This window comes from Spodoptera frugiperda, chromosome 12, assembly GCF_023101765.2.
Source record: "Spodoptera frugiperda isolate SF20-4 chromosome 12, AGI-APGP_CSIRO_Sfru_2.0, whole genome shotgun sequence".
Taxonomy (NCBI): domain Eukaryota; kingdom Metazoa; phylum Arthropoda; class Insecta; order Lepidoptera; family Noctuidae; genus Spodoptera; species Spodoptera frugiperda.
The window spans coordinates 4168651-4194508 of NC_064223.1; the positions used below are offsets into that span (position 1 = coordinate 4168651).

At 36.4% G+C, this 25858-nt stretch overlaps 1 protein-coding gene across 2 annotated transcripts in view; it reads right to left on the bottom strand.

The window, feature by feature from the left end:
• LOC118262489 (hormone receptor 4) overlaps positions 1-24711 on the bottom strand; it is a 98797-nt gene extending 74086 nt beyond the window's left edge. Inside the window, exons 1-2 of one of the 2 annotated variants that reach the window (XM_035573903.2) lie at positions 24426-24711; positions 23294-23380 (exon numbers count right to left, since the gene is read on the bottom strand). The gene's annotated coding sequence lies outside the window, so the exon portion shown is untranslated. Of the gene's footprint in view, positions 1-9488; positions 9601-23293; positions 23381-24425 lie in introns of those variants that run through there. The other variant, XM_050697230.1, reaches the window with a different exon arrangement.
• Between the last annotated feature and the right edge of the window lie 1147 nt (positions 24712-25858).

The window sequence follows — 25858 nt, forward strand, 5'->3', positions numbered from 1 at the left end:
CTACAATGTTATTTATGTATGGAAAATTGATATGTAACTTAATATTCATTGTTTTTGTGTTTCTATATGAATCATGACGTAGAAAAAATAACAGAGCTACAAATTAATTCAATTACATTCAAATTTAAAATCCGGTTAGTGTATGCATGCATAATCCCTTGTTGAATAATTCCATCGTAAACATATAACAGAAATACGTGACGTTTTCTTTTGGAAATTATGATTTCTTTTTCCTAGAAGTACCGATAGTCTACTTTATTTGCAATCTTGAAAAAATACTAATGTTAACAATATTTTTAAATCATATAAGTACCAAAACATTAAATAAGTCCTTGAATCATTCATCAACATAAATCACTCCCAAACACGCCTATAAGCTACAGTTCGGTATTCAATCAAAAGCAAAACTTGGAATCAATACAAAGCGTACGTTATAATTGTTATGTAACCCAGCATCAATGTTTATTTACCAATACGTATGTCGTTACAGGTCGTCGACCCCGGCTCCTGGTCGGGAAATTTCGGCGATGTCCGCACTTTAGAGGGAGATAGACTTATGCTGGGTGGCCAGGGTGCGAGTGCATATCCGTGGAGGGTAGAGACCTTGAGCTGGCAAAATCAAGGGTAAGTTGGTGAGGTAGTGTGCGTGAGTCCTCGGAACCGGCTTTGTGTTTGTGCATCGATAACTATACATACGTACACGTATAGCTAATATACGTAATATATTCGGTGTACACAGAGAAAGAAGTCGGCACTTGTGTGTATGTATTTGCAAGTCGTCTCCTGTCCACTGAACCTCGGGTATAAGAAAACGTTAAGCAGTCTTGTCTCGTGATATAAACTGCTGACTTGTACTAACTTTTTGAATATTATGAGTTCAACTTCAAATGCAAGTGCTTTAACACTTGTTTTCTGTAGCTTGTCTTATTATTTAGAAAAGAAGATCAAGATCTTGTAATGTTGAGTAATGTTGAGACTCAAACTTACAGTTGCAGTTAGAATATCTATATCTTCTGTTTTGTTATCTATACATATACATTAGCCTGATGCTGTCGAATAAGGTTGCCTAGATATCCGGGTTACCCAATTCAAATACTTTTAAATATCCATGAAGTAAAAAGTATCGCGTATAATATTAACATAACATTGCATCTGAATAACGGAAACGTTTGAAAAAAATAACAATAATAATGCGTATCGTCCATAACAACAGATCGTATAAATCACAAGGATTTGAATTACAAACAATGATGCAATTCAATTAACCGATCAAACCGTAAACCCGCCATAAAAATAAAAACGCATGTCAACAAGCAACAACTACGACCACGTGCTCTACCCAAAATAGACGCGCACGCACACTCGCGCGCGCCTACACGCACACACCGCACGCACACTAGAACATGCCACGCGGCCCACCGAGGCCCGCGGAAAAATCAATATTTTGAGCAAAACTACTTCCCTTAACGCAGCTGTGTGCGTCGGTTACCTCCCCGTATCCAAACTCAAAAAGCTCTATCGTCGATTTAGTGGGCAAACTGAATCATACCTTATCTGTTACGAAACAAAGTGTTATTTCCCCTATTAAGAGCAGGGGTAGTTAGATCGTGAGGGTATGAAGTAGTAGTGCTGTCCCGCTCCAATCAATCGGATGGCTCGGTCGCTCGGCCGCGTGGCGCCGGGCGACGACCCCGGCCCGGTCGTTACCCCGCGACAGTTGCACCCTGCTACCCCGTACCGACAAGTACGCACCCTTGTTCTTGCCGAATCTTGGACCCACGCCTCGCCGACGCTGACATTGACTCGGCGTACGGTTCAACGACCTCCGTTAACGCTTCCGCCTTCCGGTGTGCTCTATCGAAATTCTAAATAATGTTCCTAAAGTGGAATTTTATTTTTATTGCACCGTATAAATTCCAGAGGGATACTTAATGCAGATACTTCTTTTATAAAAAAAATGTTACGAAAAATTACACTTTTAAATCTTACACGGGTTGACATTTTACACCTGGCTAAGAATTGGAGTAACAGAGGAAGTGTTAAATAATCAAAATCTTGTACTTCCTTCCTATGATATTGGCTTTACCGATTAATTAAACGTATGCTCAGTTTTTAATCGTATTATGCATGATTTTACAAACACTTATTTCAAAAGAAAGTAGCATAGTTTCTAATAATCGTAATGAACAAATACTAAATGGAATCAGTGACTCACATCCAATTAAGTTCAATAAAAATAAAACACAATCCGTTACTCAATGAATGAAAATGAATGACCGTCCATGCGTGTGGGCACCAGAGCAAACAGACGCTAATGTAATGAAACCACGACACAAATCATTCCATATTCAAAACGAATTAGGCGCGAACGCATTTTGGAATCTGACAAGAACAAAAAGAACAAAAAGTAGTAAACAAATGTGCCATCTCCGCTCAGTCAGGCAAAAATTAAAAAGAAAAGAATTCCAGCGCACCTTCCTGAAATTAACGAAGTGACTAAGTGAGCATTTGGGCTGTGCTTACGCATCTTTTTAGTACGAATTATTTTCGACCACGAAAACGGCGACGACGTGAGATTCTCCGCCGTGGATATGGTCTTTCGTCGAGTGCATTAAAAGTGAAGTTAATGTGAAACGCATAAATTAAGACCACAATACAAATAACTTTAAGACCGTGAGATCTTTTTGTTGACTTATCAAAGTTGCAAGGAGAATCGAGAGTAATATTTAAGAAACGTTTTTTTTTTCATCAATTGGGAAATCTAAGTCTCCTAATGCTAATAATGCGTAGTGCGATGTTTATGCCCCCATCATGTCAAATGTCCAGCTATGAATAGTTTGAATAATAAGCGTACATATTTTGCATATTACACTTACTCGTATGCATATAGGTACTTGGTACTATTCTAAAGGTGGAAATTGAACCTTTTGTATCAAAACCCACCAGACGGACAGATGTAATCGGCAGCTTTGTAATTCGGTCTGCATACTGCTATTAGGGCTAGTTCTGCAGTATCACATTTTACAGTCCTTTTTAATGTTAATATAATCAGGGGACTTTTATATCACACCCCTCATAGTTGCGAGAATAGTAAACGCTAGCCAGACTATTATGGAAGTTAATAGAGACACGTTGTGCTCAAATAATATACGTTCAATGAATAGTTGGTTTGTTAATCTTCAGTCTACCAACAGTTTATGTCTATTATATCCCCCTTCTATTGATTTTCAGTAACCAAGAAGCCTGTTTGTCAAGAGAGGTATAACAGGGGTGTCTGTGTTGAGGATAAAACGAAAACAGAGGATAAAACATAAAGAAATCCGCATACATTGTTGGTGATGTTTGCGAATAATTTCCCGGTACTGAAAGATAAACTTTTACGCCGCGTCTTTCTAAATATATTTGTCAAAAGGCTCGACGCGTGCGCCACACGTTAAACCGGGCGGCGTCAGCTTTAATTGGCCTTAAATTTATTCAATAAATCTTTTCCCGGACATGTTAAGAATGTCTTTGGTTTGATATTTTCATCGGAAATTCCGGGATTATTTCTTTCAACATTTCCCGGCTCTCGCACCGGTTTGTTGCATAAGTGGACAGGACTAATCAATAAAATGATATAACATACAACAAGTTGTCTGTAATAAATACTTTTCCTTATCTTGTGTAATCTTGTTTTATGAAATTGTTAACTTAATTTAATAGTTATTTAACCATTTCATTGCAAAAAGATATGGTGTGCCATTTCGCTTCCTGTTTTCTATTTTATATCATAATAAAAATTGTAATCTGTACCTAAGTTAATTTAGTTTTTATGATAATAGTCTCTAATGCCGCAGAAATTATTACTAAATGATGTGATAATTTGTTGGAAACATTCCTAGGATTTCACGTTATTTTATTGGTACAAAGTCTGCTATTAACACCTAAGTGATACAAAGTGTGCAGCATTGCGTAAGTCTCTTCCGTGATCTAGATCAGCGGCACTCGCGGTGTACAGGCGCTAGGCGGTAAACTGAGCATGTGTGCTGTAATAGTCCGTAATGTATGTGCAACTTACTATCAGTATACATTAACAGTCGTCTTACTAAGTCTTAGATCTGCCTATATAATTATTGGGTACACAGGTATAAAAAGTTTGGGAACCAAGTAAAAACCTAGCACTAATTTCTTCAATTCGTGTATAAAAAAACAAAGTTTATGTCGGTGGATCAATCATTTAAATATAAGGCTATCCAATATTTATATCTAAACAACCACCCATACAGGGCGAAGCAAGAAAACTCATATTGTCTTTCTCCCTCGATCAATCTTGCTCATCTTACACTCGTGACCAGTAAGTTAACCACACAATTTAAGACACTTGATTTTCGAAAATCATCCCTATGACTCAGAAATAAGAACTATGCATAACATTGTTACCACTGATGTGCATTTGATGGTACACCGTTGTTGATCCTAGAGGAAGGAGTGTCGCCTTCGTACTATATGTCCATTAATCTTTGTTGTAAAATTTGAGTGATTTTCGTGGTCAAGGGGATAAAGTAAATGGTTGTCAATTTTACCAAATTATCACGGAAAAGTTACAATATTGGTTACGTATTGTAGCTAAAATATAATCAAATTTAATAACTGAAAAAATATCGGATAATTTTCCACTTCAACCAAAATGCGTAACCGTAGAAAATCTTTTAAAGACGTTAGAAAACATGTTGAAGCAAACTTCAACATTACACAAGGATGATTCATTGGAAACCTAAGAAATTGCAACTGTTGCGATATCAGTAATTAACTTCTTTGAAACATCCAGCTTCTGGTACGAACAGGACCGAATATAGAATTTCCTCCGCGTCTGTCGATGGCAAACGATCAATGGCGTGTCTCTTCCTCATAGATCCCCGAAGTTTCGTAAACGACAACCTTCTATATTGAATATGTTTATACATTTTATAGTGGCAAAGCTTATGAAGGTGTTATGAAAAGTCTCGGAGATTCCGCAATATCCTAAGAAGTATATATGACAAAATGTTTTCAGTGACATTCCTTGGCCTAAATCTTAGAAAATATTGGCCATCTTAAGTTAATATTAAATCTGGCTCTTAATGTAGCACTTATCTAAGATCTATGAGCAGTACATATGTAGTAGGTGGCGGCGAACATAAATAAACGCATCACGAGATGCACCGCGCTAGATTCTGTAACAGCTGTGTGTTCAGGCAAGCCCGCTCGGGGTCAATGCCCACCCGTATTTTCAACATGTGCCGACGTTTTCCGCGTTCCACGGAAAGCGCTTGCTTGTCATTCCTTCGGGAACCTCCGCTACGCTTCGGATGTCTTCGGTTTTCAGTACTTCTTAGTTTTGTAAACGATGGAATAATGGCCGCTCGAAATATTGTGTTTCTTTTTAAGTCTCGTGCTATTTTGTGTGCCCATCAAATTGCTTTCAGACGAGCACAATAATGCTCTTGTGTAGTGTGGGATGTACCCTCATTTTGTATATTCTTGGAAAGAAAAGGAATAGCCAGAATGTATACTTAAATTTTATAGCTAAACAATGATAGGTATTTAGATTTTTATTTTAAGAGCATAGACAGCGGACAGTGGAGTTCCATTTATTATTGTCTGGATTGTAACCCAATACCATGTTTGGATTTTGGGCTAATACTCGTAGATAAATTAAAAAGATGTTAATTGAATGTATCAATTTGTGTACTGAACACATGCACATTTAATTACAATTACTTTGACGGAAACAAGAGTAAATCAACACAGGTACTTCACACCAATCTTTGTAATTATCGATATTACAATAGGTGCAGCGTTGCAGTGTGCACCTAACTCGGTCCAAGCAAGACGGGACGAAAACAAAAATATTATCAGTAGCGTCCGCGTGTTTATACAACTGTGTCTGCGACCACCGGCCACTGACATTGGACACGACGTGACATCATTACCACCTATATTATGCCAAGGTCTTGATTAAATACCGATTACCGATGCTACTCTATTCGAGATCGAACACTCAACTAAGTAGGTATATAAGTTTTGTTATAACTTATTACTTTTTTGATTTTTCCTTTATTATTTTAGTGCCAGCACTGAATCTTAAAGAACAGTAATTTATAAAAGGGCCACTGCTATTGCTATCTATCTTCTATAACCTATCAAGGGTATATTACACCGTAACGTTCGCAAACATGTTATATGGTTTTCTGGTAGCTGTAGTGGTTGCCTTAATAGGTACCGTATATTTATTATTTAAATCAATCAACTTAACGAATAGAACCCGAAATTAAAACAAAACATATTTGTTAAAAATGTTAGACAATCACAAAATGAAAGTCTGGCAAATGTCTAACGTAACACAGCATCTCTCACCCCTAGTAAGATTTAGAGGGCAAATGGCAGCCGCTCCATACAAAATAATAACATTCAGACAAATCTTGATAAGATTCAGTGCCGAGCTCATCTAATTGGCAAAGGGGAAAACAGACTGAGTCTACTACGTCTGTTTCCTTGAATCCTTCACCAAGAAGTGATAAATTTCTTTGTTTAGATACTACATTAAATAAATGAATCTATAGAATAAAGTATTTCTCCAAATTCACTTAAAAGATAGTAACATTTTTCCAAATAAAACTTCTCGTGCTGCAGCACCGTTACACCGAGTATACCGACCTTTGGTTAAACATCACTATTTTGATACACGAATCTAGCTCTGTCAAGGTTACACAATCTCGTTAGACTTTACATACAGTATGTCTGTACATATTTGACGTTTACTACATGCCCTTGAATCTTTGAACTCATTAAGAATGAAGGATCCATGATAACGGTATTTTATTTCGTATTTTTCTTCGTTCAAGTCAAATAAATTAGACTGTGGATTGTTTTAAATTACTTTCAAAGATAAATGCTACAATACAAACAGGGAGCAATGATGGTATGTAACTACTTTAATATTCTAGGTGCTATTGATCATCACTTTGGTTTTAATTAGTGTAGCCAATATTCGTTCGTAGAGTAGCTAGTTATGTGGAGCAACTATGTTTGGGTTAGCTGTTTAAACATTGTGTTTGCTATCACAATGAATTAACGGTAACGTCCGCCATCGAAAACTTAGCAAAAATATACAGAAAATATATTTTACTGTTCAAATAATATACATAAACTATCTAATGTCAGCAAAGTTATATTTACTCGAGTTATCGTTGTTGGTGGTATGTAGAAAAGGGGGTGTCGTACATAACAATTCCAAGTTGATAAACATGCGACGCACACGCTCAAACTAAATTATATCGACACCCCAACAGCGCAGATGTTTGAATAAAGAAAACCAAAAAACGGCTCGCGGTGCCGAAAATTCTTGGAAAACCGACAACATGCAATCAACGATCATTAACCACCCCACGAAATTACCAAGTGAGAATACTTTTATAAATTCACGGAGTGCAATTGGTTGGTAATTGGTATCAACTAACATCAAGGTAATAAAATCCAATCAATCTCAATCGTCAAGGGCGTGTGTGGACAATGGCCGTCTCAATTGCATTCGGTTGCATTCGCACAGATGCTCAGTGTTTATGGTTTCGTAACTCCGATGGTTGGCATGCGTGAGTCATGGCCGGCCAAGTTCATTGTCGTCCGCCCGAACTTGAACCCGCTGACGGCATGACAATTACTACACTACAAGATATAGAACATACAGCAATATAGCGAGGAAGCCGCTATTTATAGCCGAGACGTGAAAACGATGTTATGATAAAAGATATGAATGAGAATGATGTGAGATAATTTATGTACAAGGAAAACACGTGTTTGATTTCGAATATTGCTGTTATATTACGGTCAAAACATAAATTCCAATAATTTTAAAGAGGGCACTGAACCATAAGGGGAAAACCGGACATTTTTCCGTAGAAATGTATATTCATCACTATACAAACTAGTTTTTTAGGGTTATTTCTTTTGTAGAAAGTAACATGAAATTCCGAGAGCCTGTATAGCATCGCTTGTATTCTGCCGGAGGTATAGCACTGGACCGCGTATGTTATTGATAAGGTTGGTAAACAGTGAGTCCACAATGGTCGCTGTATGCACAGTGTACGTGACAATGACTCCAGGGCCCGTCTCCAGATATCAAACGTTACACATGTTCAGATAAACGTCCAATCACACCGATGTTTACACGCTAATGTGAAAATATTACCACTACACACCTATACACTGTGTTACGTGTCACTTTATATTGAGAGAGCGCACCGAACCATGTTTTGAATACTTGTACATTTTTTGTTATGACTATTTGACAACTTTCGCAATGTAATCGTATTAAAATCGTTATTTCAGATACTTTATATTGTATCCAATAAAGCAAATTATTACTGCTTACGAAATTATGCTGAAATTACTAAAATAAGTACGCAATGTGACTCTATTTGCTGGTAAAACGCGTCTAGTTTTGGCATTATTCATGTATGAAAAGATTTCTCAGTAATGCTATCTATAATTCTTAGTATTTAATTGCAAGTTGTAATGATAATGCGGTTACATTATTGTGTGCATAATTATCCTCAATGTCACCAAGGGAAGTGTGACGCGGATGTCCGTGAACCTGACGACTTTGTTTCAAGATCATTACAATGTTTATTGTTATTCAAATATATTACAGTTACACGCTTTTATAACTTTTCATCGTTGCGTAAATTAAAACGGTTTATTTTCATTACAAAATATTGAGGATAATTACAAAGTTTGTAATATTCTAAATATTTTTCATTAAAAGATTACGTTACACGGTAGGCTAGGTAAATATAACGAGTTTATTATTGTTTACTGAGAGACTATAAGTAGCGGGGATTAGAAAAATATACATCTTTGTCTACGTTTAAAAATACATAGTTTAATCAAAGCCTCGAGGTCTATGGACGGCCGATATATTTTCAACCAGAAATAACGATTGTCTTTGTTGCTATTGTTTTAATTATTATTTGTTTAATGAGTAACCCGGCCGCGAGTATGTCGGCGCAGGAGTCGTCACCCAGCCATTGACCTCGCGATAAACTATAGGAAAAGAATTTAGGAAATGTACCGATGACGTCACTTTCAATGTCAACGACTAATGTCACGGGTGAATTAGGATTATATATTACATACATGCATTGTAATTTTAGCTGTGACGTGATATATCTAGATTTGTCGTAATTAGTCTATATTTACATTACACAGGCTAAAATTTCAATACAGAATATAAAGTTTTAAAATAATGAATATTGATGATGTAATTAATTGATTAAAATTTATGTTAGACATAAAATGTAATTTAAACTAACTCATAGTCATTTGACCGGACCAACGTGAAGATATGACATAACCAAAACCTCACTAATAATAGCATTATAAGCTTTAACTACGAAATACGTTCTAATGTTACACACAAGCGACAAAATTGAAAGCCGATATTGCAAGAGTAATGTATTAGAAATAATTACCTGGCCTCTCGTAGCGTGCGTCAATCAGCAGTAGTGCAACAACGGTCGAATTAATGAGCGGGATCTCTGAGAGTGGACCACTACAATAAATAAACGCACACGATAATATTCGGAGTTCACTTGCGGCCGTCCGCGGGGCCAACGACCGTCCTTAGCACAGCTGCGCGGTCCTCACAGACGTATGCCTGTCTCTTTCCCGCGGATATTGCGCGCTACCGTACCAATTTCCATATTATTCAAATCAATTAAACACTTCGGTTGTGAACGAATTTTTATACGGCATCTATAATGTGTTGACTGAATGATTTATTTATGAAACAACCGATTAATATAGCGGCTGTTTATACACTGATTTCGAACTGTAGTTCACTGAAAGGTAGCTAACATCATTATTAAAAACAAAAAAAGAAAGATTTATCGTGTTATTCCGTGCTATTATCTAAACGAGCGCTACATAACTTCCTCATTCTATTTTATATATTATATTTTATTATCATAATATATGTCAATATTCATATTTACTTTATACTGAAAATATATTTTCCTTTGGTATTCAATAAAGGAGTTAACATTTTTAGTTTTAGTGCAAAATACAAATTGTTTGCTTAATTATGGATTGTCACATCGATTACCTAAAGTAAATTATTTTAACCCTTCTCATAGAGAGTTCATAAATTAAGTATACAAACGAGCATCATCAATGTATTCGAAATAGATTCGACGAGATTCCGGGAATCGTTACGTCCCACGCTATTTACAGGCTTCAAGACATAATAATAGATTCAGTCACCTGTTATAAAGACATTGCCAAATCAGTTGTGCGGAATAAAATAATGATATTATAATAAATAGCGCGGAAAACGGGAAATAATGGTTGTCGTGTGAACGCACCTGGCGGGCGAGCCGATGAACCCGGGCCAGGCCGGCGCTCCCGTGACGTCACCGTCTCGCAACCGTCTACGCTGACGTGTCATCGCACCTACGCAACCACCGTGATATGACCATTCAGAGCCATGAGTTCCTGGTATCGGGTCTTCCTCTATTTATATCCTTCGCACCTGAACCAAACTAACAACTCAGTCTGTACTTCGAGACCTCTGACTATCTACTCCTTCTTTCATCATCAGCCCAATTCCATCCTCTTCTCAATATAAGTTTTTCCAATAGCACACTAAGACGTTCGTCTTGCCAATCGTTAAAACTAAATTGACTGATGAAAAAAGGGAACCGCCTAAAAATGTAAGTTAGTCGTCTGAAAATATTATACATATTTACAGGTCGAATTGAGAAACTCATTATTTTTATAAAATAAAGTTAAATTTAACAATCTCAAAAGAAGAGTCGAGGTTAGATTATCTTTTTTCGTCCACGGTTCACTTCTAGTCCTCACAATAGACACAAACCTCCCGAGGACAATCCGGGACGGTGTCTCGTTTCACTAAAGATTAAATCCTCTGAGAGCCCTTTGCGTGTTACACTCGGGAAGAGGGAACCTCTTCAAAGGTTTCTACTTTTGAGGATTTAGGATTACTCGCCAAAAAGACATCAATTGCATCTGAGATTTTCGCTACACACACAAATGTATTGACTATTTATTTAGTTCCTTATATTCAAACTATATAAAAAATAGCATTGTAACTTCGGCATCACAATTAGCCACTATGCGATAACATACTCATTATTTATTTATTGAGTAAGGGAGACACACGAATAACATACAATAAATTAAAATAGCTCTCTCAAAATTGCAGGAGGCTACATTATGCAAAATAATCACGAAAATTAAAAGTTGAGAACGAAATTAGAATTAATTATGACTTCATGTCGGTGCTGAAGACCAATGAAATATTGACGCGGATGGGAGTAACACCACAGGAATTAACTTAATTCATTATTCTAGGATACTGATTAATAAAATTAACATACTAACGTTGGACAAAAGAAGGCATTAAGGATTTCTATGATTAGTATGCATTATAACGAACGACAAATATGTATGAGTCTGTCAACAGAAAATATGAATATATTGTGGGATAAATATATGAAGGAAATTAAGTGAATTTATAAGAAAGCTCATGCATATTAGGTGTTAATGTTTGATTGAAGTAATCGAAAACATTAATATTGCTTTGTTATGATTAATAATGCCAAGTGTGGGAGAGCCATGCTGCAGCACAAATGGGCTGGCTCGATCGGAGTGATACTACGGCCTCACAGAAAACCGACGTGAAACAACGCTTGCGTTGTGTAAATGAGGTTGCAGGAGGCCCAATTACCCTCTTTCGAATCTTCCCGATCCCCGATTCCCCACAACCCCTAAATTCCTAACCACCAAAAGATCGGTAACGCTATATTAATGCTTCTGGTGTTTTGGGTGTCAATGGGTGGCAGTAATTGCTTACCATCAGAAAGAAAGAAAAAACATTTATTTGGCATATTACATGCACAGTGGTACAGACAAAATAATAATAAAAAGATAAATATTACAGTATTAAAGTGCATCAGGTCCGTTCATCCATCCTCGGCTCGTATATACCATAAAAAATACATACTTTGTCTACCACATACACCAAAAACATTGATCTTAGTTTTGGTATTGTTTGTTTTATCAAACTAAAAGGCAATGTTAACAATTTTTTTCCTGTTCCTTCTTTTTTAAACATTCGTCTATGAAAACAGTAAGTAGCATCTCTTACAGTTTTTTTTTCAGCAATCAGCACGTTTCTTCCCACGTCTGGGCAACGACCTCCCGCTATGATTCTAGAATCGAATCTATTCTAGTGATTACAATATGAATAGATAGTCTTCATAGTTAGTCTAGTAAGTATGTACTAAGTTGTATGTGCGATGGGTCGGCATTCAGAGTTATATAAGTTAGTTGGGCGAAGTATCATAGTGATTTATTGTTTTGGAACGAAGACTTTCGCGTATAATTTCGCCAATAGCGTATAATAATATCGATAGCGAGAACTAATATCCGTTGTACATTTGAGAATTTGCTATTATCAGACCAAATTCGATATTACATTTTTGATAGTTACAGAGATTTAATAAACAAGACTACAGGTATAAAACCACAGAACTCTGTGAACTTTTGATATCACCACTCGGTTACTCACCATTGTTAAGGTACACACATATAAAGGGTGTCCCAACAAGAACGCAAGATTTAAATTTTAAATAAAACGCAGATATTTTTAAAAAAATCGTGAAAGCTTTATAATATCGTAAAGTAGAGAGGATGAGGTTATCTATGGAACAATACATCGGGCAGATGGCTGCCGCTGGTTTGCTGAAACATACGTGATCTTTTAATGAAATTTTCAATGACCGTTTTGCATAAATGCTGCGGTATTTCATTAATACAGCGTCCAATTTCCTTCTAAGGCTTGAGTCGTCTTCGGCTTACTCGCATAAACCATCGACTTTAAGAAACCCCAAAGAAAAAAGTCTAATGTTGATAAATCACATGATTAAGGCGGCCAATTCTGGTCTCCAAAACGTGAAATAACACGACCGGGACATGACTGATGCAGCAATTTAATTGTTTCTCTGGCTGTATGACATGTGGCGCTATCTTCTTGAAACCACATGCCCTCCAAATCCATTTTTTTAATTCGAGGTACGAAACAACTGGTTATCATTTTACGATACCGAACACTATGATTGACTGTTTGCGCTTGACCTGCCTAATTTTCAATCGTGTAGCGCCCCATTTTTACTAACCTCGTACCTTATACTAACAAACAATAACACTTGTTCAAATGTCAAACAATGACACTTCAAATACCGCCAAATTTAAATCTTGCGTTCTTGTTGGGACACCCGTTACATTTTCAGGAGCAGGACTCAAGATTACCCTCGCGTCATAATTCATAGGAAAGAATACAATATCTGGCTACTACACCTACTTTTACAATATAAAAACATTAATGTCGTAGCAAGGACAAGTCTTTGTAACGTAACTAGTAAATAATGCAATGTCCTGCTATTTGACGACACCTAATGCATTTCGGATCATCGAGTGTTTGATCGTAAGCTTTATGATCCCAGCTTTAAAGGTCATCTTAAACGTGTGAGAAGCGAATACGGTGAGGGGCAGTTAATACGAAATACGTGAACTGCACCCTTAGCCGTATGGTAAGATCAGAGTAGCAAGCATTTGTCACCACTTCAGCCGGCCTCACGGGTGCCATAAGCTGACTAAAGGACAAATCACACATTAACGGCACCGCTCCAACGCAGCAATAAACTTGTTATTTGAATTTGAACATTCAATCTTATGTCGTATGATATATATTTCATAACGTCTATACAAAAAGACTGTAAGCGCACGGTCCAGCAGTCTTGCAGTAGTTTCATATTGTTTCTACTGTCACATCCAACCTATCAGGCAACAGTGGTGATTATGGGAAGCTCTTATATTGAGTTTCTTTCTCTTTATTATGTTATCCATCTTCTCTACACAATATTATTTAAACACTATGGGAACTAAAGAAATGTATGGACATTATTTTTTTTAAATCATTATCGTATCTGAAACACTGGTTTCATTTTCATAGCGATAGAAATTAATTTGACCTTATGCAATTTATATCAGTCAGTAGTGTCTTGTGGTTGGTGTAGTGTATAGTGTGTACTGTATGTGTTTAATATTGACGTCCTTGATTGTACAATTGATGGATGATTGATTGTATGATGACCGACATCCCTCATAAAATAATATGAAGGAAACCACTCATGTGGTAGGTAGCATTGCAAATTAACAATAGGCGTTAGTTATTGCTCGAAGATAATATAATAAGCAGATTTCAGATTTCCATTAAAAAAAACGTTGAATCCAAAAACTTCAATATATATCACATGTTCAATGATACAAAAGGTATAATAAGATGGCTCCAGAATCAGGAAATCACATGCTAGCCTAATTGAACCTGAGTTCATTACACTATAATATTATTTAGTAAAATATGTATATAAGTTAAATGTGGTCCATAACAGAAGTAGTAAAAAATGGGTGTGACATTGAAGCACTTAAACCGTTAGAGATTAAAAAGGCGTGACATTACATTTTATATATCTATTATGTATTGTATAGTAACTTAAAGTGAAATGAGAAGGTCTTGGCTTTCTTATTAGCCGTTAATAACCACACAATTTCACTTGCCAGCAGTTACATTTAGTATATCGAGGCGTGTGATCTGTAAATCCTGTGATTCGTATCTGTGTCGCGTCGGAAGTCTAATATATTACTTTAAGTTGGATATTTACTAGCTACTCCGTCGCTACATTGTCGCTATAAAAAGGAATCAGCTTTCAAATCACAATAAATTGAATTAATAATTCGGTTTCATATTTCTAAGCGATTCATTTTGCACGTGCTGCACAGAAAATTCATTTCTGTAGTTAATATTTTCCTTATACAAAAGTGCAACTCATTATTATTTTTTTTAGTTTATACATGTAAATAAATAATATCTAATTAGCACGTATCTTATATAATTCATTACTTCACTCGCGCTTAGTCCCTATTTAAATGTGTACGCGGCTTGTATAAAGAACGTTAGAAATTTCCCAGTGAAAGTGCTATAGTCGATACTTCTGTCGCTACAAGAGAATACATATAGGGAAGTAATAAATTAATAATAGGCAATGCTATTGGAGAAGGTAAGAAGCGAGCGAACACTTTCAACATTTAATTGTTATTTAAATGTTTTCCGTATTGCCATCGGTATAAATACGGGGTGTAAAATTGTATTATCGACAAAGTATAATAAATTAATTTATTTAATCGCATTTACACCGCGATGTAGCAAATCTAGCAATAATCTTAAAGTAAGTAGCAATAAGCAATTGCCAACTTCTTATTTTGAAATGGTCCGTAGACACTTCTCACGTCCGCTCAAATCAGCAGAGTCGGATAAGCATACACAAAATAAAGATAATAAAAGATGCAATCAAGAACATAATGCAGGCATTAGATTTCTCGCGCGCACTCGCTGCGTTTTGCTTCAGCAAAATAATTCTGCAGTAAACATTCAAAGCGCAGCGGAGGCGGAGAAAGTGCAAGGCAAATGCGGAAGAGTCGAGTTGCACGGCTGGCCACAGTTCACACCGACGTTTTGTTGTGCCACGGTAATGAATACAGGCGATTAACGATCTCGGATGCGTGTTTGTTGTCGGTGTAACGGAATAATTAGTTTGTTTATTAATGAAACTGTTTTATCTTAACTGTGATCGTCCGTACGACTGTTCATTTGTTAAAGCTTGTTCCAAAGTGAAAGTACTAGAATTAATTAAGCCATTTCAATATTTATTGTTCAACAAATTTTATGACCGTCCTGTGAAATTTAATATTCCATCAAATGTTAAGTAAACACTTTTATTGTAATATGTAGGTAGGTAATAGTGTCTCACGAAAATTGAGAAATTACGAAGCAATTTTCTCATCTAAATTCGTGATAGTAAACTAGTAGCAATTTCGTAAACAATAAGATATAATATCGTGCTGAGTGTTCACGATGATGACTTGTTTCTGTTCCAGCGAGAGTGCATGACGCGACGGGACCGTTCAACGAAAGTAAAACCGTTGATGATGAGCGAGTGCCTCGAGACGATACTAGCGCCGATACTCTGTAATTAGCCTAATTCTCTTTGATTTATTGATTCGCATATTTTGTAACTTTGAAGTGAATTTCGGAACAGTCGAGTGCAGTAGTTTGTGCCGTCGGGTCTAATAAGCGGCTTAGGGTTTCCTTTATACCGCCTACCGTAGGCGGATATTCGACAAACTTTTGCTGTAAGCTTCAATTCAATGCTCGGATTCTGAGGTTTGTTAATCCTAGATTCAAGATTGTTAATCAACTTCGATGTTTGATTGTATTGACGAATATTTTGTATGCTTCGATTTATATGAATTTAAAACAAGCAAAGATGAGAGAAAGTATTATTAAAAATATATTTAATTTTTAGAGTGTATCAGAATACGCTACTGAAAATTATCCAGTACAGTATTGGCAACACCTCCAGGCAGTATCCACATAAATAGCTTTTTGACTCGCAGACTGATAAATGAGTGTCACAGACAAGTATACCTTTCACACTAGACTCATCGGTAGATGTTGCAACACTAGTCGGTGCAACGACGCGAAATGCAGTTACGTATAGTAAACTAAACGCTTCCGCGTGCGAGCAGGAAGCTCGGAACACTTTCCCTTTTGCCCGCGCGCAGCAGCCGACCACTCTATGCATCACTATAATCCCACTAAACCGAAAGACGGCCACTGCTCTAGTGTTCGTCATAACCACACGAGCCCTCTTATACTTGGCCGCCTTATAATGCAGTTAACCACCAAATGAGGTTAAGTGATCGCTGCTTCATGATGCGTGGCAGCTGCTAAGCATTTGAATTAAGGTATCTCATCGAACCTAAGGTTGTGTTCAGACATGTGGAAAATTGACAATTAAACCAGCTCTACTTCCTACGGGTTCATTGACCATCGTTAGCCCGGCTATTGTGAGGCCGCAAAATATCAAATGTTACTTTTTAAATAACAATAGGTTCTAACGGTCTAGCTTTCTAATCCAGGTTGGTCGGGATATATTTTGCATGAAATATTCCATAATCCAGTTATAATTTAACCCCTTCTGTACAACTGGCGACTTTATAAATAATTCATGATAAAATAACCGGTTGTGAATTGATGTATGAATGCCGTGTACATTGTAAAAGTCACGAAAGAATAAGGAGTAAAATTGACAATACCTGTTTTAGGAACTAGTTCTGAAAGAGTTTTCTAAAAGAGTAGTTAAAGCCAAATTCGCGTACCATTACCGTGGCACAGCCTGGCTGACATAACACAGACGACGAGGCGCCTTCATTTGACCTATATACCACTCGCGGACATTGACCCCATCGCACAGACTCGTGCGGTTGGCCGAATCGCAATGGGGTGGCTGACGAAATCTTTCTCATAGCTCAGGACATTGAGCCACTAAAATGAACTTTATATGTTGCCAACTATGAATGACTATAATGACGTCAAAATACTGTTGCACAAGAGTTCATTCGAATCTCATTAGCGATATTTTTTGCAGCCTATTTACTTCAATAGGAAACGTAAACGATTATATAATTTAGGGATATTTTATAGAGGTACATTAAAGAATATTAGATATTATCAAAGAAAGCAAATATTTAAGGCATCATGCATAGGCCGAAAATGTTTCAAATTATAAAAACACGAGGGCGGCAGCGATCGAACGGAGTGCAGAGTTCACGATCGGGCGGCGACCTCCTGAAAGTGGGGCGGGCCTGGTCTGGAGGCTTGCGGGCCGCCATCATTTCCACAATAAATCCATTCTGTCTCCGAGGAACCTTCGGGAATTTCCCGCGCGCGTTATACAGTTTCCAATCTAGTGATAATCCCGGTATCGATAACTTGTCCAATTATTAAAATTCGTGTTCTCGAAATGTTGAGCTAGAAATACTTTTTTGTGTAATAGGTATAGATGTGTTGAATGATAAAAGATTTTCGCAAAGTACCGTAATAATAAGGAACGAAGACGCTCACAATTTTGTTTTGATTAAAAGGGATGAACGTAACATTTTCAGGCGGAGAAATGGTCGTAGACACTCGTAGTTTCCTAGAAATTTCGTTTACGGTTTTTAAGAGGAGATTCCTAATCATTGCCTATTTCTAAGTTATGATAACGAAGGGAAAATTCACGTAACCTAATTAATAGAAAAGTAAAGTTGCACATAAAGTTTGCATATCAGTGAAGTAACATTGATTGCATAGATGTGGGACATGAAAACAGTAAATTAATGGCAGTATAATATGTGCTACAATAATAAGTCGATAAGGAGTAGAAACAATGCTATTCGTATCGAGGGCGCAGTAGACCTTAGGAGCAGAGCGTCGCTCGTAGGAAATCGTTAACCTAGAATTTGAGCGTCGCCGTCTTATATGTAAATACTGGTTCTCTTCTACAAATAGATTGCTACTTACGTTAACATCTTAAATTAATATGACGTGTTAAGTAGCAAGTGCAATCACATTTTTGTTCTATCTTTAATGTCTAGAATCTATTATTCCAACCTGTAAATATCTTGTAACTTTTATATGTGACCACATTGTGACTCTGTAAGAAACTTGAATGTTCTTAAAATAAATTAAAAATAAAAGTTAACAATCAGTTTTTCTTATTTACACTTATTTTTGTTGGTTATTTGAATTATTTTATTGGGTAGTACGATTATATAAGGTAAATGATATAGTACGTATGTATAAGAAAGCTAAGTTTACGACTGTATTTTGTAGCTTATTCTCAAGGATATCCTTGGTTTATCTGCAAGTTGTCCTTTCGTGATACGCCTCCGCTCTAGATCTGGTCGTCATGATACAAGTCTAAAACAATATCAGTATTTATTTACTCCAATAAATAGAGCAAATTGTTTTGCTGCTTACTAGTATATAAATTACACAACATTCTTGAGATACTACATTTCTGAGGTCAACGTTTAGTAAATCTTCAAAAATATTTAGAGATAAATGCTGTTTGAACTTGTGCTCAATTACTGGTCATAGATTCGCCTCCCTAGCTGTGCGACCCCTCATGTTTACAAGAGCACAATGGCAACCCTCTGTCTAACAAACCCTCCAACATCACAGGTGTGACGATTTATAATGTTTGGGAGCAACGCATGTAATAGGTTCAGCGTCACGTTAGATGTTGGATTGAAAGCAGCTCATACTATAGAAATGTTATTCGATTTCTCGCCAAAGAACCAGGCTAACGTTGTTGCCTTCATGTATTAATTTCTAATCACATAGAAAAATCCATAATTTCATAGCGATAGCCACAAGTAGTAGTTGCGAGCGCGGGGAGCGTTGCTAATCTAACTGACCTATATAATGTGGCCGGTGAAAGACCTCGTAAACTACTGCCGTCAGTGCATTATTCCTGCAACAATGCACCGAGTCTCGCCACGCAATTCCATATCATGACTCTCTCACTAATAGATCTATTATTGCTCGCACAGCACGCACAGAATGCGTTGTGCGTGTATATACTGGCCGGTAATAGTTTCGCAGAATAAATTTGTTTAGAACACATTTATAGTTTCAACTAATATCTAAAATTGAGAACGTGCAAGTGAGCCCAATAATATGCTATTCAATGACAGAGAAATGGCTCATCTGCGGATGAAAATGAAACTGAAACTATGAGTGTGTCAGTAAAAGTCGCCTGAGAGAATTGAAAATGCTTTAGAAAGCTCTTCCAATTTGTTTATAATTACCGCCATTAAGTGCGGTGTGTTATGGCTGAACATGGTCGTTGTGGCACCGACAACGACTGGTCTCGTTTAGACTTTGTGAAAATTTGTAAGAGAAAACGATTTGGAGCGATATATTGTTTAGTACAATTTGTCGCATGCAAATTGGCTGAAAGTACTTTGTAATGCATTGTGTAATAAAGTTACTTGTTACCATAGCAATATGGAGACGAAAATAGATTGCTTAAAGTTTTAATACCTTTTCTTTATTTTCGTTTAACTTAGCTAGCTTCAAAATATCTACATACATTGTAGATATACTCATTACCTACGTACATAGGAATGTCAGTTCCATGTCTCAAATATTTGATTTTTATTTAAACGACGAAGAAAATTAGTTTTGGATCTAGGTCGCCTGATTGACACTGACTGACAATTTGAGGTTATTTAGGCGAGTTCACAGACAACCTGATATTTGTAGTATAGCATATTGGCTAATTACAGTTTCCGTTAGTGTGGTGACCTTATGTAGCCAATGACCAATGGACTCGTTTTTTAAATTCTATAGTTATTCATGTCAAATGTTAAACTCCAATTTTCAGTAATTCAGTCCATTATAGTACTTTTAAGATTCCCTGTGTTTTGTGAGAAGTAGCAAGTTCATGGTCTAAGAAATGTTACGGTATTTGGTTAAACAACACAATTTAAAACAAGACTAAAACATGCTGTACATTTAAACTTCATCTCAAACACTGAACAAGTAACAATATAAAGCATTAACGGAATTCAATGATTGTAATCTGCTATTTGTAGCGTAACAAACTGTGATCTTCATCACATCATTTCTTTTTATTAAGGGGGAAAATCATCTAATGTCTTCTCCCGCTTTGGGCGAGGCGAGAGGGAGTTTCAGACTCTTACTGACTAAAAAACACCCCGTTCCTACTTCTGCTTTTCGAGCCGGAGCCCCGGTAAACTCGCTAGGTAGTCCGCAGCTCAGAATATCACATTATTTCTTAGAAACAACTTCTTATTTGTCAATTCTTAAAGGAAATGTGACGTATGCAGTTCGCGTACGGTCTATAGTTCATACCGGACGAAGTCTCCAAAAACGCGTGCTTGCACAAAGGTCTAATATGATATTATCTCATGTCACAGAGTTGAACGACCTCCGGAGAATGTGCAATCCTGCAAGTATTACAATATTATTGTGATTAATCACTGGAAGCGACTTATGTTCATTTAATACGAACCTCTTTTAAACAACGCAGGTGCATTCTCCGTTAATTGTGAACAATATTCGCTCTATAAACATTTAATAAAGGTATTCACAGCTTCGTTTGCAAGATTTTAATTAAATTCAGAGTCTTCGTAAATTCGTGTGTAATTAATTGGGTGGGTATTGACAATTTGTGTACAGAATTTATAGTAGCTTATTATACATTTTAGTAAAAAAAGATCAGTTCACCTTTTGGAAGGTTTAGACTATGAAGCAAATACAAAGAGGAGATGTCATAACAGAATTTAATGTGGGAAACTTTGTGAGAAGTGTGGGACGTTACAAACCACGCCCTTCTCTATTTTCCATCTAGCGGTCCTATACCTACTATAAAAACAATGTAATTGCCAATTGTCCACATTTTATTGTACCATATTCTGAGTACTTATAATCTATCTTCACCTTTTTACTTATAATAAATATCATTGGGCAGGATCGATTTTTGTGTCACATTGCACAATCACATTATGGCATCTCCTCTTTGTAAATTGCTTCATAGTCTAGTCTAGACTGTTAAATTGTTTTGATCGAGGAATTTATTTGTTGTCAAGTTTAAGTTTAAAATAATGAATCGTGCTTTGATCACGAGGCTTTCGGTTATACTGCTTATATTAAAATATCACACTTTATCTAACTATAGTTAACGAAATATCAGTGAATTAATAGCTCTGGTTACTGCGCTCAGTGTACTCAACACCAATGACAGTGTGCATACAATGTTTAAATAATGCATCGTGCGAATAATAAACAAATTGGGACACCTTTATGTAACATTTGACGTCATTCATCCGGTGACAAATAGATACAATTAGGTTCGCTTTATGACTTCAAAAATGCATTCATGAGCATATTATATTGGCCTATACTTAAAGAATTTTAGATGTTTTTTTTAAAATAAGCATTACTATAAGTAGGTACATAAGCATAAGCAAACTTTTTCATTAGTATTTCTCGAAAATATTTTATATATTTTGTTAGATAAATATCTTGAACTTCTTGGTAAGTAAGTAGGTACTTCTTAAAAATATTTTGGAAACGTTGTTATACACAAATGCTCTTTACCTTTCACTTAGTCAAACAACCGTTGTGGACAAATTCCGAAAAAGGGTAACCTTCAAAGCATACACCTTGGTCATGCGCATGAGTTTAAAAATATATTCGCGTCATTTTGACTGTTGGACGTAACTAGTGACGTGGTGTGGACGCTGCAATGGATGATCGAGTTTGTTTCAAATCGTCACGATGACTTCATTGTCTTGTTTATAGCCAGGAGCATTGCTACCAGAGTAATGCTCTAGCTCACGTGGTTGGTAACGAAAATATTTCAGTAATAGAATAACCGAGAATCGCTCTTTGTCTGTTTTATTTTGGATTCGCAGACTAAAGTCATCAAACTTAAATTTGGAAATCGGTAATCAATGTTTCGGTATCCTCATTAACTTGATTTTTATTGCAGATTTTATTAACGTCTCCACATAATTTGGAGAATTCACAATTAACAATTCATAATATCTATTATTAATTTGGTAAAGTATTGCAAATATTTGGATATTAATATATTATCCAGTACATTATGACTATATACTATATATGTGAGTACACCAGTGATGACTTGGACAATTTATTCATTATCTAGCAGTCCATCTCTTGTCTCTAAATCGAGGTTGGAGTGCGCAACACACAACATTATGTATCCATTAAAAATTGCAACTTGGAATAAAAAGTATAATTGTTTATTCCATCATCAGAATATAACGACATCGTATGAACCTCAGACTAACAGAATATTGTAGTTGGCCCATTTTATAGGTTACGTTTGCTACTCATTAAAATATTTAATTATTACCTAACTTAAAAACACTTCATATACTAACTGCAGTATTTGACACGCTATTCTATTTCAGTGACATAAAATTTTGACAACTATTAAATAATTGTAAATGGAATAATAACTTTAGCTTCTAATATTTAACAAAAAATAACTCTACATCTTAACATAGGTTAAAAGAATAGTGTGTTAGTATAAACAAATCAGATATTTAAAACTTATCTAGCACTACACACTCAAAATTAAAACATTCTAATAACATTTCCAATCGATTGAACATAGGTACTCGTAAACTGGATGTTTCCATCGGCCAATATAGGAAAGAACGTTCGAATTTCACCTTTCATAACGGATGGGTCGAGAGTACCGACCCGACTGTAAAAGGGTTTCGGCAGTAAAACATTACAGCTAGTACTTACATTGTTATTCTGAATCCTCCAAGGTATGTGTTCAGCCTTTCTCCCTCATTTCTGTAGGTGCTGAGCCAAAGTAAGGTTTTCTCAGGGCTGTGAGGAAAATATATACTTCAGTTTGTAATATGTACAACACTAAAATGAGACGCGGTGAACAGAAACTCTTTAAAGATTTAATGTAAATTGAACACGAAACTTTGAACGTTATTTTAAATACTTATTGCATTTTGCTAAGAGTCTGATCCATATAATTAACTAAATATGTTTACTGCTTATTGCAAATACTAGATACGACAGCTAAGAGAAAATTTCTAATAGCAAGGAGAAAATTCCTGAAAAGTTTTTATCTGTTCACCCTTTTCCACAAGCTCCTGTATTGCTAATTTGAAAATAAATTTCAAGTAAGTAATAAGCAAAATAAATAAAACTTTGTTTGTAATCATGTTTCTTTAAGGAAATTAAGTAAAGTAATTAGTAAACAAATCATTGTGTTTTGACACCGATAAAATATTTGGTCCTTTAAAGCCACACAGGAAATGTGGTTAACATACCGCATTTAATACCTTTGGTGATGTCACATATAAGTAAACAAATACATATTATTTAAAGAACAAAACTGTTTACATTTTGTAAATAGATAAAAAATGAGCAATGAACTCTAACGGCTGAAAATAACAGCGATATATATCAAAAATCACGAAGATTAGGTGATTATTATTGTTTTGAGCAAACAAATACAATTTTGTAATTATAATGAATGAATGCATCAATATTGATATAGAAAATGCGAATATATATTAATCACGCTGTCATGTAATTAATTATTGTTATTTAGTTTTAAATTATTGTGTGACAGCCTAATAACTGCCCGGAAAACTGCGTGAAAACAATCGCAACAACTTCAGGGAAACAAGCGGCAGGATAAACATAACATTATGAAACTGAATGAAAACTAACTTTCAGATTTTTGGGTAACATCGAACATCTCCAAGACTATACGGGGATTCATTCAGTCTTGCACGAATTTTTTTTTTTAGTGTGACGATGTCAAACGTTTCGAAACGAATGTACGATTATTATATTTGTTTACTAAGCACATCTTAAATTTTATAATTGTTCATAGACTTCAAACAACAACCTGAAATTTTCACTGCAGAAGTGTCCTCTGCAGCAATCCCATAAAAATCCTCGGTAACAAGAATCCTCAGTAGTAAGTCACTTTCCACTATCTTACACATAAACGGTCACAATCCACTGAAAGATAGATGCACTAGTCTGAAAAACAGAAAGATCACGTCACAAGTTCATACTAGACGTGCCATGCGTACCAGGGTAGCAGATAAACATAGGAGTTGTCGGCTACTCGGAACAATAGCAGCGCGGCGTGGAGCGGCGCAAGACGACACAGCAGCGAGCGCGCGGCGCGCCGGCAGAGCGGTGACTGACCGGCACACTGCCGCACCACCCCGCCTGGAGCGCTCCTCCGGGACCCTTCCGCCGGGAATCAGACCCGCAACACACGAGCCAGCGACGCTTTCCTCACGCGACCACACTGCACATGTGTTCGCACCACTCTTTGTGCATCATTGTCTCAACAGGTTTATGCAACATCGTCGGGATCACGCATCAGTACCGACCTCTCATTTCGTCTCAGTACATTTCGGAATTATGATTAAAATTCACAGCATGTGAATTGCAATCTGACTGTATGAAAGTATGTGGATGGCAAATTATTCTCTTCATCTGTCCGAATCTTACGAGCACCGTGCGGTCGTTGACATCTGCGTACATTTGTTTTTCTTACACTATCGAGAAAATCATTGAGTCTGCCATTTGTATTGTATGTAGTCTTTCATACACTTGGTAAACAAAGTTATCTACCGGACCTCCCTCGATCTCGTAATCGGACACCTGCTTATGAAAAAATTGCAGCAGCAGACGACGACAAGGATGTATGAAATACGAAATGCATATAGTGCAGCGTGTCAGGTTTCACCTATGAAACTAAACAGTGATGCGACTGTACCAGCAAGTGTAAGCGGTTCTATAATGGTCTCCAATGGTCTCAGTGGAGAGTGAAAGTGGTCGCGGTCTAGGCGAGCGCACCTCGCGGGGGCAATACAACGGCGCGCCCTGCAAGACCTTGAGCGAACTGTACACTGCTAACTAAAACATTTGTACTTTTAGCATGGAAAGTCGCAATATTGCGGAATTTTACATAAATTATACCAGATCACTGGTACTCAGGTATCTAGATACCTCGTAGTATTAAGGTGAACGAAAACAGACGCTCCTAATTCATTACTCTCTAGTGTAACAATTTAGTTTGACGAAGGCAAGACTTTAATAAAATATCTAAGATATATTATATTATAAGAACAGAAAAAGGTTTAAAAGTATCTTAAATCTAAACTAAAGTTGATTAATCGAAGGATGGTTTATTTAGCTCATTATACATCTAAAAACTGCTTTGCACACTTATATTGGCAGATTTTTCTGTAATTCAAACAATCGAAATAATAAAATGTGAGACAATCTTCATATACAAAATCAATCCTCTGTTATAATAAT